Below are 16379 nucleotides of genomic sequence, written 5' to 3' on the forward strand. Positions count from 1 at the left end.
CTGTAGTTAGCTACATCAAAACTCAGTGGTTTTGTGAAAATGGACATAGCCTATAGCTTTTGTGAGAACTAGTGGAGTAATGACCCACCAGCCCACACTCTGCTTCTGGAAATAAGTCACCAAAATAGTGGCCTTAATACAGCTGAATGTTTTACACCTGAGCTGGCAGTGAGTGTGCACTCTAATGTATGTGTTCATGTAATATAGATGTTTATATAGCTTGATCAATTCCATGCACAGTCACAGTTTATGCATTGGGGGCAGTAGTAGCTAGATGGTAGGGCATCAGCCTGGAAATCAAAAGGTTCCAGGTTCAATCTCCAGTCCAGGACTTACTGCTACTGTTCTTTCCTTGAACAAGAAACTACCCCTATTACTCCAGCCACCCAGCTGTAGTAAACCGGAAACATATTGTATATGTATCATGCAGGGCAGAGTTGTACTTGGTTGATGCCGTCATCCCTGGTTGATGCCGCCGTCGTCAGGGCAGAGTTGTACTTGGTTGATGCCGTCATAGTTTAATCGCCTTAAGCCACTCACTCCTACTGTGTTGAAATTATTATATCAGGCCCATGTTTTACCTATAATTGACTACTGTGATGTTGTATGGGTACCTACTAATGTTGGCCATCTTAAGAGACTGGAAAGACTTCATTCACGGTTTTCATCATATGACTCTGCCAGATCTTCTGCATTTAATCTTACTTTAGTTGAACGTCGCAGATTTCATATTGCCATACAAGTATACAAGATCTTAAAAAGGCTATCACCCTCCTACTTACTTTCCACCTTCAGGTCTGCTTTATCCGTCACAGGTCGTGCAGGGCGCAATGTCCATCGTTTGTATGTACCTGCTGTGCGATTAAACTATGGCAAACGAAGTCTATATTATCGTGGCACAACTATATGGAACAGCCTGCCTACCTCAATCACCGAGATGAACTCATTAAATAGCTTTAAGCTAGCTTATTTAAGTCATATTTAGTTAATTGTGTGTATATATGTACCTATATTGTTTTTGTATGCTTGTTCAGGGCACAGCTGAAAAACAGCTTTTGCTGATGCTGTCTCCCTGTCTAAATAACATTAAAAATAAAAATAAATAAAAAATCCCTGTAGAAACAAAAATGCTGACTCCACTGGTAACGCCCCTTTTCCACTCTACCGTGCCTCTCGGTGGCGGTTCAGCGTTGGGTTGCTTGAAAGCAGGTAGGGTACAGTTTGATATGCATGTTGTGTGTTATATTTGTGGTAGCTATACGTTCCGGGCTACGTTACAACCGGGGTTTTTGTGATCCTTGTCATGCATATCCGGCCAGTTGAATTGCTCTATGATATAGGTTGTATGATCATCGATCGTTTGCAGACTGAAAGATTCTGAGTAGTGATAGCTACTTATACGACAGCAGAAGCTACTACGGAACTGTAGGGTTGGTATATTTGTTCTGATCCATACGTGGCATGGCATTCACAGAATATCGTACGTGCGCTTAGTTTATGAGATGACCAGTAGGTCGATGCATGTACTAGCATTAATTGTAACCCTAAAAAATATGTGGTTTGGCGTTAGCTCAAATTGTAATGCGTTTAAAAGACCCTCATCGTGATTGCGTAGCTAGTTGCCAAAACAGTATACTACAGTAAAGCACAACTACCGTTCACATGACTTAAGGGAAGTACCTTGTTATTACACGTAACCAACGTAGTTCCAAATACCTGGAAGTACTGTAACAGTTTTAGAAGTAGACTAATCCCGCAAGTCTATTGTTCGTCTTTACCGCATACCATAGGTGGGGAAAGTTTCGCGATTGCAGTAGCTATCGAGAAACTTTTACGCCCGTTACCGGGTAGCTTGCTAATCTGTCTACAGGATTAATTACAACATATATCATGTGAGCTAAAACCATAATTATACTAAATATTATGAAGGTTAAAAGCTTAACCGTGGTTAGCACACAAAGAATCACGCACGCCTCCAGCCAATCACGCACGTGATGCAGAATGCGCCATTTGTTGACTCGTGTGATCGAACTTCAACTTGTCGTGCGTAAAAGTGTGAGACGGAGAACAATGGCATTTCTACCTCACTGAAGCGGAACGATATCTTACACGCTATCCTACACGCTACAGTAGGTTTTTGTCTCCCCGTGAACCACTGTGACAGCCGTCAGATTGTGACCATAAAGATGTTCAAGCAAGTTTCACTAGTTAATCGATAGTGCTCTGGCCGTGGTGGCACTGATACACACAAACAGATCAACAACCGATTATTTCGATCGATCCCCCAGTATCGTCCCGCCGGGTGAGTTGTAACCTACCACCGGAAGTCCCCACAAACCAGTCACCGGTTTAATACCGTGCCTCCTCCCGGCCTTCACACAGGAAGGGAGTGAAATATAGTAAATCCTGGGATAGGTGTAGAGGGTACCTGGCCTGTTATGCACCTATCAATGTTAAGCCCCACCCCCCCCAGTACGGGGAGGGTGGGGATATAGTGGGGATTTGATCAAGTGGAAAGTCAAATTCCCCTACCTGGGGGTGAATTATCAGGTCAAATCCCCACATAGTCCCACCCTATGAGGTGGGGATAGGAAGGGGATTTGACAACCAACGTGTTGTAAAAACAGAAGGCACAGTGATAAAGTACACGAGGTGCTACAGTTTTATCACGCAGTGTTCTCTCGCGCTTCACTTATAAAACTACTGTAAAGGATCTATGCTACTATAGAGCGCTTGTTCAAATTCCCCACCCCTGGGGGCAAAATTTAAGTTCAAATCCCCTCCTAACGCCCCACATAGCCCGTACTGGGGGGGGTGGGGCTTGACATTGATAGGTGCATTAGGGTAAGGTTGTTGGAATTTTCTTTTTAAAGGAATTTAGGCATGAGCTGACCACAAATTAAATTGGATTCCACATTTCTTGTGCTTTTAGCCCGTAGGAGGGGAATAAAATAAAGGGGATGTTAGCTAGGCTTGGTTCAGTGAGGGACAGGTGGATTGACAGCTACATCAGTAGCACTCGACATGAGCTACGTCGGTAGCACTCACAGACATGAGCTACGTCGGTAGCACCCACAGGCACGAGCTACGTTGGTAGCAGTCACAGACATGAGCTACATCGGTGGTAGCACTCACAGACATGAGCTACGTTGGTAGCACTCACACATGAGCTGTATCATTACATATCACAATGTGAGCAATGCCGGTAGTACTCACTGACATGAGCTATGTCGGTGGTAGCATTCACAGACATGAGCTACGTTGGTAGCACTCACACATGAGCTACATCTCATGCATAAGCTGTATCAATACATATCAGAATGTGAGCAATATTGGAAACACTCAAATGGGGTAAGTTGGTACTTAAACATGGGCTACATCTCACAATGTGAGCTACGTCTGTAGCACTTATGCATCAGGTCCGCCGATAGTACTCAAACATGAGCTACGTCGGTAGCACTCAAACATGAGCTATGCCTGGAGCACTCAAACATGAGCTATGTCGGTAGCACCCAAACATGAGCTACATCGGTAGCACTCAAACATGAGCTACATCGGTAGTACACACATGAGCTACGTCGGTAGCACTCAAACATGAGCTATGCCTGGAGCACTCAAACATGAGCTATGTCGGTAGCACTCAAACATGAGCTACGTTGGTAGTACTCAAACATGAGCTACGTTGGTAGCACTCAAACACGAGCTACGTCGGTAGCACTCAAACATGAGCTACGTCGGTAGCACTCAAACATGAGCTACGTCGGTAGCACTCAAACATGATCTACATCAGTAGCACTCAAACATGAGCTACTTCGGTAGCACACACATGAGCTACGTCGGTAGCACTCGCATGAGCTATGTCAGTAGTTGAGCTACATCGGTAGCACTCTATCTGTCAGTAACACCCAGACATGAGCTGTCAGCAACACTCAGTCATAAACTACATCAGTAGTAGCCAACATGAGCTATGGTGGTAGTACCGAAATGAGGTAAGTTGGTACTCAAACATGAGTTATATATCACAATGTGAGCTACGCTGGTAGCACTCAAACATGAGCTACATTAGTAGCACTCACACATGAGCTACATCGGTATCACTCAGTTGGTTTTACTCAAACATGAGATGTGTCAGTAGCACTCTAACATGAACTATGTTGGTAGCACTGAAACGAGGTAAGTTGGTACTCAGACATGAGCTATATATCACAATGTGAGTTACGTCAGTGGCACTCAAACATGAGCACGTCAGTATCACCCACACATGAGCTACATCGGTAGCACTCACATGAGCTATGTCAGTAGCACTCAAACATGAGCTGTGTCAGTAGTACTCAAACATGAGCTACGTTGGTACTACTGAAATGAGGTAAGTCGGTACTCGAACATGAGTTACATATCACAATGTGATCTACGTTGGTAGCACTCACACATGAGCTACATTGGTAGCACTCAAACATGAGCTATGCCAGTAGCTCTCAATACGTCAGTAACGCTCAGACATGAGCTACATCAGTGGTAGCCAGACACGAGCTATGTTGGTAGTACTGATGAAAGGAGGCAAGTTGGTGCTCAAACGTAAACTACATATCACAATGGGAGCTACACTCAAATGGTACTTAACATGAGCTGCATCTTGCGGTGCAGACTATGCTGGTCGCACATGTGCTACGTTGGTAGCACTCAAACATGAGCTACGTTGGTAGCACCCAAACATGAGCTACGTCGATAGCACTCAAACATCAGCTACGCCATTAGCACTCAAACATAAGCTATGTCGGTAGCACTCACACATGGGCTAGGTATGTCGGTAACACTCACACAAGCTATGTCAGTAGTACTCAAACCTGAGCTACATCAGTAGCACTCAACAGGTCAGTAACACCCAGATACAAGCTATCAGTAACACTCAGACATGAGATAAATCGATAGTAGCCAAACATGAGCTATGCTGGTAGTACTAAAATGAGGTAAGATTGGACTCAAACATGAACTACACATCACAATGTGAGCTACGTTGGTAGCACTCACACAGGAGCTACGTTGGTAGAACTCAAAATGAGCTATGCCGGTAGCACTCAAACACAAGCTACGTCAGTAGCACTCAAACATGAGCTATGTTGGTAGTACTGAAATGAGGAAAGTTGGTACTCGTACACGAGCTACATATCGCAATGCGAGCTATGTTGGTAGTACTCACACATGAGCTATGTCAGTAGCACTCAAACATGAGCTACGTCGGGAGCGCTCAAACATCAGCTACACCAGCAGCACTTACACATTAGCGGCGTCAGTAGCACTTGCATGAGCTATGTTGGCAGTATTCAAACATGAGCTACGTCGGTAGCACTAAAAAATAAAAAATAAATCAGCTTCCCTAGTATCATTTAAATATGAGCTATGTCGGTAGCACTCACACATGAGCTACGTCGGTAGCACTCACATGAGCTATGCCAGTAGTACTCAAACCTGAGCTATGGCGGTAGCGCTCAATATGTTAGTAACACTCAGACATGAGCTACATCAGTAGTAGCCAGACATGAGCTATGTTGGTAAGTTGATACTCAAACATGAGCTACATCTCGCAATGTGAGCTATGTTGGTAGCACTCACATGTGCTACATCAGTAGCACTCAAACATGAGCTACATCAGTAGCACTCAGATTTGAGCTACGTTGGCAGTACTCAAACACGAGCTACGTCCGTAGCACTCGAACACGAGCTACATCAGTAGCATTCAAACATGAGCTATGTCAGTTGCACTCAAACATGAGCTACAATGGTATTACCCAGATATGAGCTACGTTAGTAGCTCCCATACATGAGCTATGTCGGTAACACTCAGATGATGGAAGTTGGCAGCACTCAATTATGAGTGATGTCAATAGCACTCACACACGAGCTATCTCAGTAGCACTCAAACATGAGCGACATTGGTAAACGGGGGCTACGTCAGTGCTCAAACAAGGGCTACACTGGTAGCACTCAAACATGAACTATCTACACATGAGCTACCTCAGTAGCACTTGTAAGTTGTAACATGAGTTACGTCAGTAGCACGCAAATATGAGCTACACACTAACATGGTCATAAGCTACCTCGGTAGTACTTGTAACATGAGTTATGTCAGTAACACGCGAACATGAGCTACATCAGTAGCATTTGTAAGATGAGTAGCACCTGACTGCATCAACCACAGACATGCAAGTTGGGAGCTCATAGTCACACATCAGCAATGTCAATTGGCAGCACCTGCCGCATTAAATGGGACAACTACATTACAATCACACATCTACTACGTGTGTCTGATTGCATCAATTGCAGTAAATATAGGACAGCTACTTTGGTAACTCAGCCGGTACACTCACACTTCAGCAATGCTGGTAACACCTGCAGCTGACTGCAATAAATGTGATACTGCTGGTAGTGCTCCTCAGTCACGTTTGCTACGACATTAGTACCTGGGTGCATCAATCCCAGTAAAATTAACGTGGATATCACAGTACAGTCACACATCAGCTACCCAATTATCAATCACAGTCAATGTGACCTGTCATCACACATCTACACGGCAGCTATATTGCAGGCATCAGCTGCGGTTGAGGTGACTGCTACATCAGCAACACTATACAGTCAACGTCCGTCTACATCAGTGGCAAAAAATTGGGACAGCTATACATTATTACCATGCACTGTAACTACAGCCACATATCAGCTATATCGTTAGCACCGGACCAGGTCACAACGAGGTGGCAGAAACATCAGCACAGCAACCATACCTCAGCTATGTCATCACCAGACTGCACCATGATCAGCTGCAGTGAACAAGACAGCTAGACCAGTAACATCATACAGTTTATACTGTTAGCATCAGACTATATCAATTACAGAGGAGGTGGCATCAGACCATATCAATTACAATAAAGGTGGCAGAAACATCTGGCCTTTCTATGCTGGTCAGTATCAACAACCATTACCTAATTGCAGCTCCTAACGGCACTGCTGGCATGGTTTGCATCGAGGTGGCCAGGTCAACTACGAATAGGTAGACACACATGCTAACACTTAACAGCGCCTACCAAAGGTGACAAGACCTCATCTGGACAACAAGAGAACTAAGCTCAAACATGATCATTTTACACTTCAACTAGCCATTTAGTTATAACCCGTACTACCCCATTATGGGCTTTCTTTGGGCTATGGAACTCTCGCCCAGATAGGCTCGAGTTAGCTGCAGGGGCCAAAAATCCAACATCGAGTCATACAGATTACAACAAAGGCTCGAAAAGCAGCTACGCGCCTGTCACCAACCTTCGCTGAGAGGGGATCACGTGACACCGGATCACGTGATGAAACAACCTGACCACCTGCCAAAAATATAAATGTTGATGCCACCAACATCGACAACCACAAAACGTGATTCGACAAATGTGCTAAATGAAGGTTAAAAGCTTAACCGTGGTTAGCACACAAAGAATCATGCACGCCTCCAGCCAATCACGCACGTGATGCAGAATGCGCCATTTGTTGACTCGTGTGATCGAACTTCAACTTGTCGTGCGTAAAAGTGCCCCGCCCACTCCCAACCCTGTTCTACAAATTCCACCACATACTCCCTTACTCCTAATAGACAAGGAATAAGGTGAAAGGTCAGACCCGTCTCTACGGCACGGGCTATGGAACTCTCGCCCAGATAGGCTCGAGTTAGCTGCAGGGGCCAAAAATCCAACATCGAGTCATACAGATTACAACAAAGGCTCGAAAAGCAGCTACGCGCCTGTCACCGACCTGCGCTGAGAGGGGATCACGTGACACCGGATCACGTGATGAAACAACCTGACCACCTGCCAAAAATATAAATGTTGATGCCACCAACATCGACAACCACAAAACGTGATTCGACAAATGTGCTAACTGTACTTAATCTGTCTAGTAGTAGTGAACGTCATGATAATGACAACATCAAGTACTTTAATCATAATAAAACAATGTCCATTTGGTTGACTTGGGGTACTTAGAGATAATAAGTCACTCTCTAGGGTTCCTATGGATACAAATACATGAAAATAGTAAGAAGAAAATATCCTGACAACCTGGCAGACTCCTGTAAGTGTTCAAGTGTTAATCGGATGGCTGCAGGTTCGAGGCTGACCAGGTCCAGTCATGGATTTTTTTCTTCTTTCTCCTACTTTTCAAACATACTTAGTGCAGTTAATATAAACATCTTAGGCCTTTATAAGACCTTCTGGTATACAGGCTCTGCCTTTACCAAGTACTTTAATCATAGTAAAACATACAGGAATAGCTATATAAAAGGTAAGGGGGGCCTAGAGTCAGGGGTACACAACTACCTGAAACACAGGTAGCTGGACATGCTCGTATTTGTACAGTAAAAAATTAGTGTGCACAATCAGCATCGCGAAACTTTTAAGCAGGTATACACAGAAGAGTGCAATTCGCGAAACTTTTCCCACGCGTAACTTTCTATCGCCTGAAATTTTCAAAGAATGATAACTTTCAAAGAATGATAACTTTCGTGAATTTTGCGAGTAATGATTGCTTCGTGAAAATATAATCGGAAAATGTTTTAGGTTTACTACTTTACTACACTTTTTTTACTACTAGACTTTCGTGAATATAAAATAAAAGTTTTTTAAAACTTCCATGAATAAAACAAAAAAGACTTTCGTGAATTAAAAGACACGAAAATAGTATTTTACACAGTCTCGCGAAAGTTTCATCCCTCGAAAATTTTCTACTATACTGTAATTTCAAGAACAGATGCCAGCAATTTTTTTTTACAAGAAGAGTTGTTGAACCCAGAATAACTTACCCCAAGAAGTAGTCTGCAGTATCAGTTGATGATTTTAAGAAATTGATTGACCATTATTCATCTAACACTAGCTATGTATATGCCTAACTGGTAAAGTAGATAATGTATGTAATTAGTTTACTTGTACTTTTTTTCCTGTTGATCAGGTGTAGCAGGCTGCAAATTTACCTATAATTATACAACCAAGTACTAAGAATAATATGAAATGCGGTTAAAATTATGTAATAATGAATGAAATAAATAATAAATAAATAAATAATGTTTGAGAAAACTACAAGGCCTAGAGACATGAACTAAGTGGGGATAGATTCGCCTGTAAATGAAGGCACAACCGTATAATAAGTACGCCTGTTCGTGCTGATGACTTGACCGTATGTGTATATAATGCCCAGTACCACACCCTTGCTTAATTACAGATTGCGCAAAGGAGAAGATTATTAAACATTCGCGGAGTGATAGCAGGAGAGCCAGAGGCCACTTTACACATAAACAACAAGATTACAAGTAAGTTTAAATGTTTGTAACTGTGTATTTTGTATGCAGGATATGTACTCCAGTGAACAACCAGCTGATGCACTCGTGAACAACAAGATAATGAGTAATGTAATACTTGTAATCTTCATCCTTCATCTGGCTTGCTAGCAGCTAGAATTATTTTCCACCTGACTTAACTACTAGCTACTCTGCTGTCTGTAATAAACAAGAAGATGCATTGCTGCATATACAACAATGTGTAACTATCTCCTGTATGTTGTGCATGACTGTATACATAATATTTTAGACTAATCACTGTGCCAACTAGTGCCAATGCCACACCGCTGATATACTGGCACATCACCAGTGGCCTCTAGTTACAATAGAGTCTGTTGTGCCATATTGGCTTGACTGGGATCATTTGCTAATTGTGCCATCACCAGTGTTGGGAGTAACGCGTTACAAAAGTAACACGTTACGTAATATTATTACTTTGTGGTAACTAAGTAATATAACGAAATATGCTATAAAAACAAGTAATATAACTCAAGTTACTTTACTTACAAATGTAACGCGCTACCTAAGTAATATAGTTACTGTAACGAATCTAATATTACGTAATATTATTACTACAAGTAACGAAGTTACTAATCTCGTTAGTAATCCACTGAGTAGCGCCTAGCCACAACGAAGTAATGAAGCCTACTAAATGAGGCTTATTCACCAGCTTCTTACTTATAATCAAGATTTGCACATTGTCCAACGACGCAATCGTGTCACGTGATAAGGTGGTAGTTTCGCACGTGACAGCTTAAGGTTGTGGACACAAAGTAATATAATATGTAATATTATTACAGTTACTTTATTTTATGGGTAATATGTAACTGTAACTAAATAGTTCAGTTGCAAGTAATATGTAATATGTAACTAGTTACTTTTAAAAAGTAACTTGCCCAACACTGGCCATCACCATGTCCCTTGTTCTGCATAGCCTCACTTCACTACTGAGTCATTTTCAGAGACACATCACATCTACAAGATAAACTTTCAATATAGCTAACTTAACTTGGTTTTTGTGTCAGTTGTGTTTTAGTATTGTGGTTTTCTGATGCCAGTTAAACTCTCTTGACTGTGTACGTGTGCATATGTATCATTTCCTGTGCATCTTTTCTACATGATCTGCACACACTGTGTTGGCCATGCACTGTTTGTACATGCCCCATTAGTAGGTTGTCCCGTTGGTGATTTTACTTGGTTGTATTTGCCCCGGGCCTAGATAAATAATAATAATAATAATATTTGAGTGTACATGAGCCCAATACTGGCTATAGTTGCATGCACAATTTTTTTTTACACACATGACAACAAATGCTACACTTAGAATCTACAAAACAAACTATATAACACAACAAACATAATACAACTATGAGGAAAGGGGAACAACAAAGAAAGAACAACTACAGGGAAAGGGGAAAGTCATCATCACCACCTTGCGGAGCCCAATACCTTAAAATCATTCAAGCATTATTCAACCATAAACGAACAGAAAGTTGTTGAAGTAAATTTCTTCTGGCCACTTCAAGTGAAATGCCACTACAGGTGGTGGTACGATCAGCAATAGAATGAAGAACCGACCAAGCAAAAAGTGTCCATATCCCAAAACTTTCCACAACTAGTGGAATGAAATCACCTCCTGCCTTCTCCACAATAGCAAGGTGTTTTGCATCCTTAGCCCCCTCTCGCAGCAGCCACCCAAGCACAAGAAGCAGAGGAAGAAATATGAGCAGGATAAGTAGTGCTGTTGGCAGAGATATCGAAATAGGCAGGACAACCAAGTTGATAATCAGGATGGAAAATCTCTCCTGGACATGAACTGTCATCAAAAGAGGCATGTTGCTCTTTTAAGAACTCTCGGATGGTCTTGTAATAAGGCATGTTGAAGGATGTTAACTAAGGCATCATGGCAACGGATTCTCATAGGACCATGAGAACAGCCTAAAAGATGGTCACCAAAGCCATCTATAGAAGAGAGGCATGTGCACAATGGGGAAATGGGAAACAAAGAAACTCCAAGCCATAGATGCGAACTAACAATGAACTCTGGACCAGGGATAGCTAAACCAAGAGAGGTTGAAGGAATAGCTTTAAGCCAGCCACTACTGGTGCCAGAAGAGTGAGAAAAGGCAGTCAACTGAGCCCGGTCCAAATTGATTTGGGAAACTGGGTGCACTCAGATGAACAATTAGTTAAAGGTTTTTCACAGTATATGGTGTGCTGCTTATGGACTGTATCTCCTCCCTGAAAGTAGCATTTGCTTTCTTTCATTGTGCTTCCTATGTTTAGTCCACTCCAAATAAATTCTCTGTTTCCCATCCTGGATTCAGGCATATTTGCATGTGGGCAGGTGGCCCATTTCCATTATTTCATTATAAGATTGGCAGCCTTTTCAAGCCACTATTTGCCTGGCACAACCATAAAAAGCTACATAAAAGCATGGTTAGCTTGTACCTTCCTTTTTAAGTTGCAAAAAATGACACAAACATGAATTTGTGCCAACTTGATAGCACTTCTGACACGTAAGCTGACACTGTTTCGAGATAGTTTTTACTGAACTTGTCATAGATTTTTTTCTCCTTTCTCCACCTTTTCAAACACACTTTCTGTAACAACTTTCAAGAGGCTGTAGGACCAGGTGTCCCACAGACCTTCAGCACTTGTGCTGTAAAGCCTTAATTAATTTTTTTTTTTTAAATAACCAGAAAATAATGGAAGAATAGTTAGAATATGGAATATGGAATGTTTAGAGCTCACAGTTACCAGATGCGGGTGGTGGATGGGAAACAGAGAATAATTTATTTGGAGTGGCCTTAAGCGCAGCCACTCCTTCACTTTTAGTATAGATACTATACTACAAACACGGCATTGGAAGCTCCGTTTCACGCTCCTCATTGTACCAGAAGTAATTAATTTAATGGTTGCATCATGTCATTTGTTACATTGCTATCCCAGTTGCTATAGTGCAAAACATCATAAACTTCCAAAACTTCAAAATTTAGGGAAAATTTTTAAAACATTTATCAAAATATTATATGTGACTGGATTTTGGAAAAACGATCCAAATCGCACATTAGAAGTTTCGAGATAAACGGTTTTAAAGAATTGAAGCCAGCATAACTCTCCAAGGATAGCAAGTACGCGTATGAAATTTACACAAAAGATGCATCAATCTGTTACCTTTCTAGCCACTTCCAGTACTTGTAGTTGCTTGTACAGTTTCCTGCCAAATAAGATAGAAAATCTGAGCAGTTGGACGAGCGAAGTAGCATCACGAGTGCTCACAAAGGGGTGGGGGCTGGGGGGTGGCAGGGAGGGCAAAAGATAGACCTCAAAATGGAGGCAGACCACGATTGGAGTCCAGACACGAGATTACAGGGCTGTGCTGGCTCCTTTGTGGCTGATATGTAGCAAAATCTACAGAGAACACATCTGGCCAACATTATAAGGCTCTCCACCAGTAAACCACTGATTCTTGCCAAGCCAGGTCCTTCACAAGGCCTGAAACCGCCATTTGAGCACTCCACACCACCCAGTAAAGACGTCTGTTAAAACCAGCCTCGTGTAGTTTGAGTAGTGCTGAGGGTCAAAACTTGTAGTACGATAGTGTAGCTATCCACTGGTGGTGTTAGTTTGATTTTTCCTGGTGTGCGATTTGGTTCGGTTCTGTAAAATCTGGTCACATATTAGGATTATGATGTACTCATAAGACAATGCATCAAAAAAACACTTTTTGCTTGTTTCAAATATGGAATGGCTCTATGATACTAATAGATTTATAATTGCATGGGCGGTGGTAATTTATAGTCTAGTTTTTAGTTTAATTTTAGAATTTTAAAATTGTACAATATGTGTACACTGTTTATAGCATAAATTTCAGAGCCATACTCACCAGATTTTTTACAGTCCATACTTTCAAAACACTGCTATATCATGTTTTCTAAGGATAAATTTGCAAATGTTTTACAGTGGAAATTTTTGTTTCAACTATAGGTAGTTTGAGGTTTAGTAAATAGTTGGCAGACACACCCAAACTTTCAAAAAAATTTAAAACATAATTTTCTAATAAAGCATACACTTGGTGCTGTAACAGTAGAGAGAATTAGAATTTTGTGTAAAAATTGACACAATATGAAAACAATGAGTACAGAACACCTGTTCCGAATTTGGTGGTTTTACGTTTCTCTGAACTAAAGTTATGAAAGAAAACTCCAAGTGTGTCATTTTTGGAAGTTTATGATGTCTCGCACTATATGCTCTGTTATCACAGGATGGGAATTGGCACTTGTTCCATGAGCTGTAAATTCATCCGTATAAAATAAAGAACTGTAATTGCTACACTAAGCCACTCTTGAATCACTTAGCTTTGCCATAATTTCAGCAATTGTCTGGATGTGATGCTCAGAAAGCACCTGAAACAGGTACAGAAACTATGTGACATATTGCTTGGTTAGCACTAAAAAAACTTTTGGAGAAGTGTTGAGCTGTACCAACGCATGGCATAAACCATTTGAAATTGTCTCAAATTTAATAGTAAGAAGGCATGGTCACCTATGTAACATAAGAAATCATGTGAATTATACGTCCACCATTTTTGTATGGCAAAAACATGAAGTTTGACATGAGTGAATACATGTTCAGAATGCCTTGTGCTGTTATCTACATGCAATGAGAAGGTAAGAAGTGTGGAATTTAGCTTTGCGGATTTTCCAAAGACTCCAAGAGAAAACATCTCAATGCAGTAGTTTCGAGAGTTAGCTGTGACTATTTTCAGATTTTTCTACTTATATACCTACTCCAATACCACCATCACCAGAGGACACCAGTTCAAACTGTTGAAGATCAATCAAGATTAAACTATAGATCAAAATATTTTTAATAGGTTAATTGAATGATTGGAATACTTTGCCTGCAATTGTAGTTCTGTAAATAGTTTTAGCTCCTTATAGATAATTACTTACTTGATTCTAGATTTACTTTTGTATAAAATTAATCATAAATCATACAGCTGTATATTAGGGATCATGGAGATTTGGATTTTTAATATCACAGCTTCAGAATACCATCCTGGCACCTTGGCAGTATTGGTTAGGTATAATCAAGCCCAAAAGTGCCTTCAGTACAATCCTAACTGCCCCCATTAGATTGTTATGAAAATTGTTTTTTTAAAATTATTCAATGAAATTTTTTACTGCCTGCCTGCCTGCCTGCCTGCCTGCCTGCCTGCCTGCCTGCCTGCCTGCCTGCCTGCCTGCCTGCCTGCCTGCCTGCCTGCCTGCCTGCCTGCCTGCCTGCCTGCCTGCCTGCCTGCCTGCCTGCCTGCCTGCCTGCCTGCCTGCCTGCCTGCCTGCCTGCCTGCCTGCCTGCCTTCAGGCAAACGTAACACAATAATGGCTAAGGCTACGGGCTTGATTTTTTCACTGTTTGATGTCACTTCATCCAAAGATGCGTCTTTTGGCATATCGCAGTACATACAATGCATGCATCATGGACTTACCTTTGTCCTCCTTATTTCTTTTTTTGCTGACAGCCCAAGGTGTCAATCCGCGCATGGCTTCCCGATGTTTGTAAACAGGAATATTCCATATTTTTCCATGGTAACTGGATTGATTGCAGAGACTGTTTTAGTGTTCTTCATTTGTAACAGTGTGCAAAGGGCTGAAAATAGGTGAAAGCGAAGCAATTGACCACTTTACTTGGAAGCAGTAATTGATAGTTGGGGTGCACGAATTGTCCATACTGTTTGTGGTGACTGGATTGATTGCAGCTCGGACTACAGAGGTGCTTCTCCTTTGTTTGTAGCGCTGTATAACGAGCTGAACATAGCTGAAAACGAAGCATAATGAACACTCCTCAGTAATTGATAACTGGGTTCTGATGAAAACTTTATTTCTGGCACCATCCTTTCTTTTGATGCAGTTTTTTTTTTTAATTTATTATTACTGAGCAGCCAGCACACGGGTTCACCAGTCATAATAATGTTACAAAAAAGCAAACAAACAAGTATAAGAAAAATTAAGAATTTTAAATTTGATAAGGAATCATAGAAAAAATGTTAGAAAAAAACAAGGGAGGTTGCCTACACCTGCAGATATACTAGTGAATATTTAATCCATAATTGAGTCCAATGAGTTAGAGATTAAATGTTCACTAGTATATCTGCAAGTGTAGGCAACCTCCCTTGTTTCCCAACTAGGCATGCGTCTATTATGCCGGCATAATTTCGGGAATAATAGGTATTGAAAAGCATTGGGGAATATTCCGGAATAATCGGATGAATTCTAAGAATAATTGGTGCAAAATTATAAGTTTTTGTTGTGGTGCAGTATAAAAATCTTTTAGATTTACTACCAAAACAGTGCAAGCATAAAAACAGTGAAAACGATCGAGATACTCTAATAGAGCAGTCACTTACTCTAATAGAGCAGTCAACTTCGAGTCCATAATTCTAATAGAGCAGTCACTTGTTTAAAAACCCTAACAAAAATACTAATTTGGCACACATATTTGGGGATAATTTGAGAATAATAGGTAGACTCAGGAATAAATTTGAGCATAATAGGTGAATAAAGAAAGAAGTGCCAGAAAGAATAATAGGAAGATTTTGGAGCATAATAGACTTAAAGCCTATTCCCAACTTTTTTTTCTATGATCCCTAATTGAGCATAAAATTCCTAATTTTCCTTGTACTTGTAGTTAATATTGTACTGTTATGTGCTGATCCGGTATACAGGCTGTGCCTTTTTATTTATACAGTAATCATAAGAAAGCTTTTAGGACTGTGTTGGGCAAAAATTCAAGATGCTTTTCAATGCTATACAGCTAGATTCTTCACACTATTATTACAAACTGATTTTTGATAGCTAATACTGGCATATCTGTTTGCATCCTCTGCACTAGCAGGCATGATCATGTGTGCCATCAAGCTATATATTCTGGATTCATTCTACCAAGAAAAGAATACATAAGTGGATCTGAAGATGGGCCAAGGGGGCTTTGCCCCCCCTAAACAGCAATCGTG

At 41.1% G+C, this 16379-nt stretch overlaps 1 protein-coding gene across 1 annotated transcript in view; it reads left to right on the plus strand.

The window, feature by feature from the left end:
- The first annotated feature begins 1119 nt into the window (after nucleotides 1–1119).
- Nucleotides 1120–16379, plus strand: part of LOC136265447 (TNF receptor-associated factor 3-like) — a 33616-nt gene continuing 18356 nt past the window's right edge. The window contains exon 1 of the mRNA XM_066060300.1: nucleotides 1120–1209. The gene's annotated coding sequence lies outside the window, so the exon portion shown is untranslated. The remainder of the gene's footprint in view (nucleotides 1210–16379) is intronic.

This window comes from Dysidea avara, chromosome 9 (assembly GCF_963678975.1).
Source record: "Dysidea avara chromosome 9, odDysAvar1.4, whole genome shotgun sequence".
Taxonomy (NCBI): domain Eukaryota; kingdom Metazoa; phylum Porifera; class Demospongiae; order Dictyoceratida; family Dysideidae; genus Dysidea; species Dysidea avara.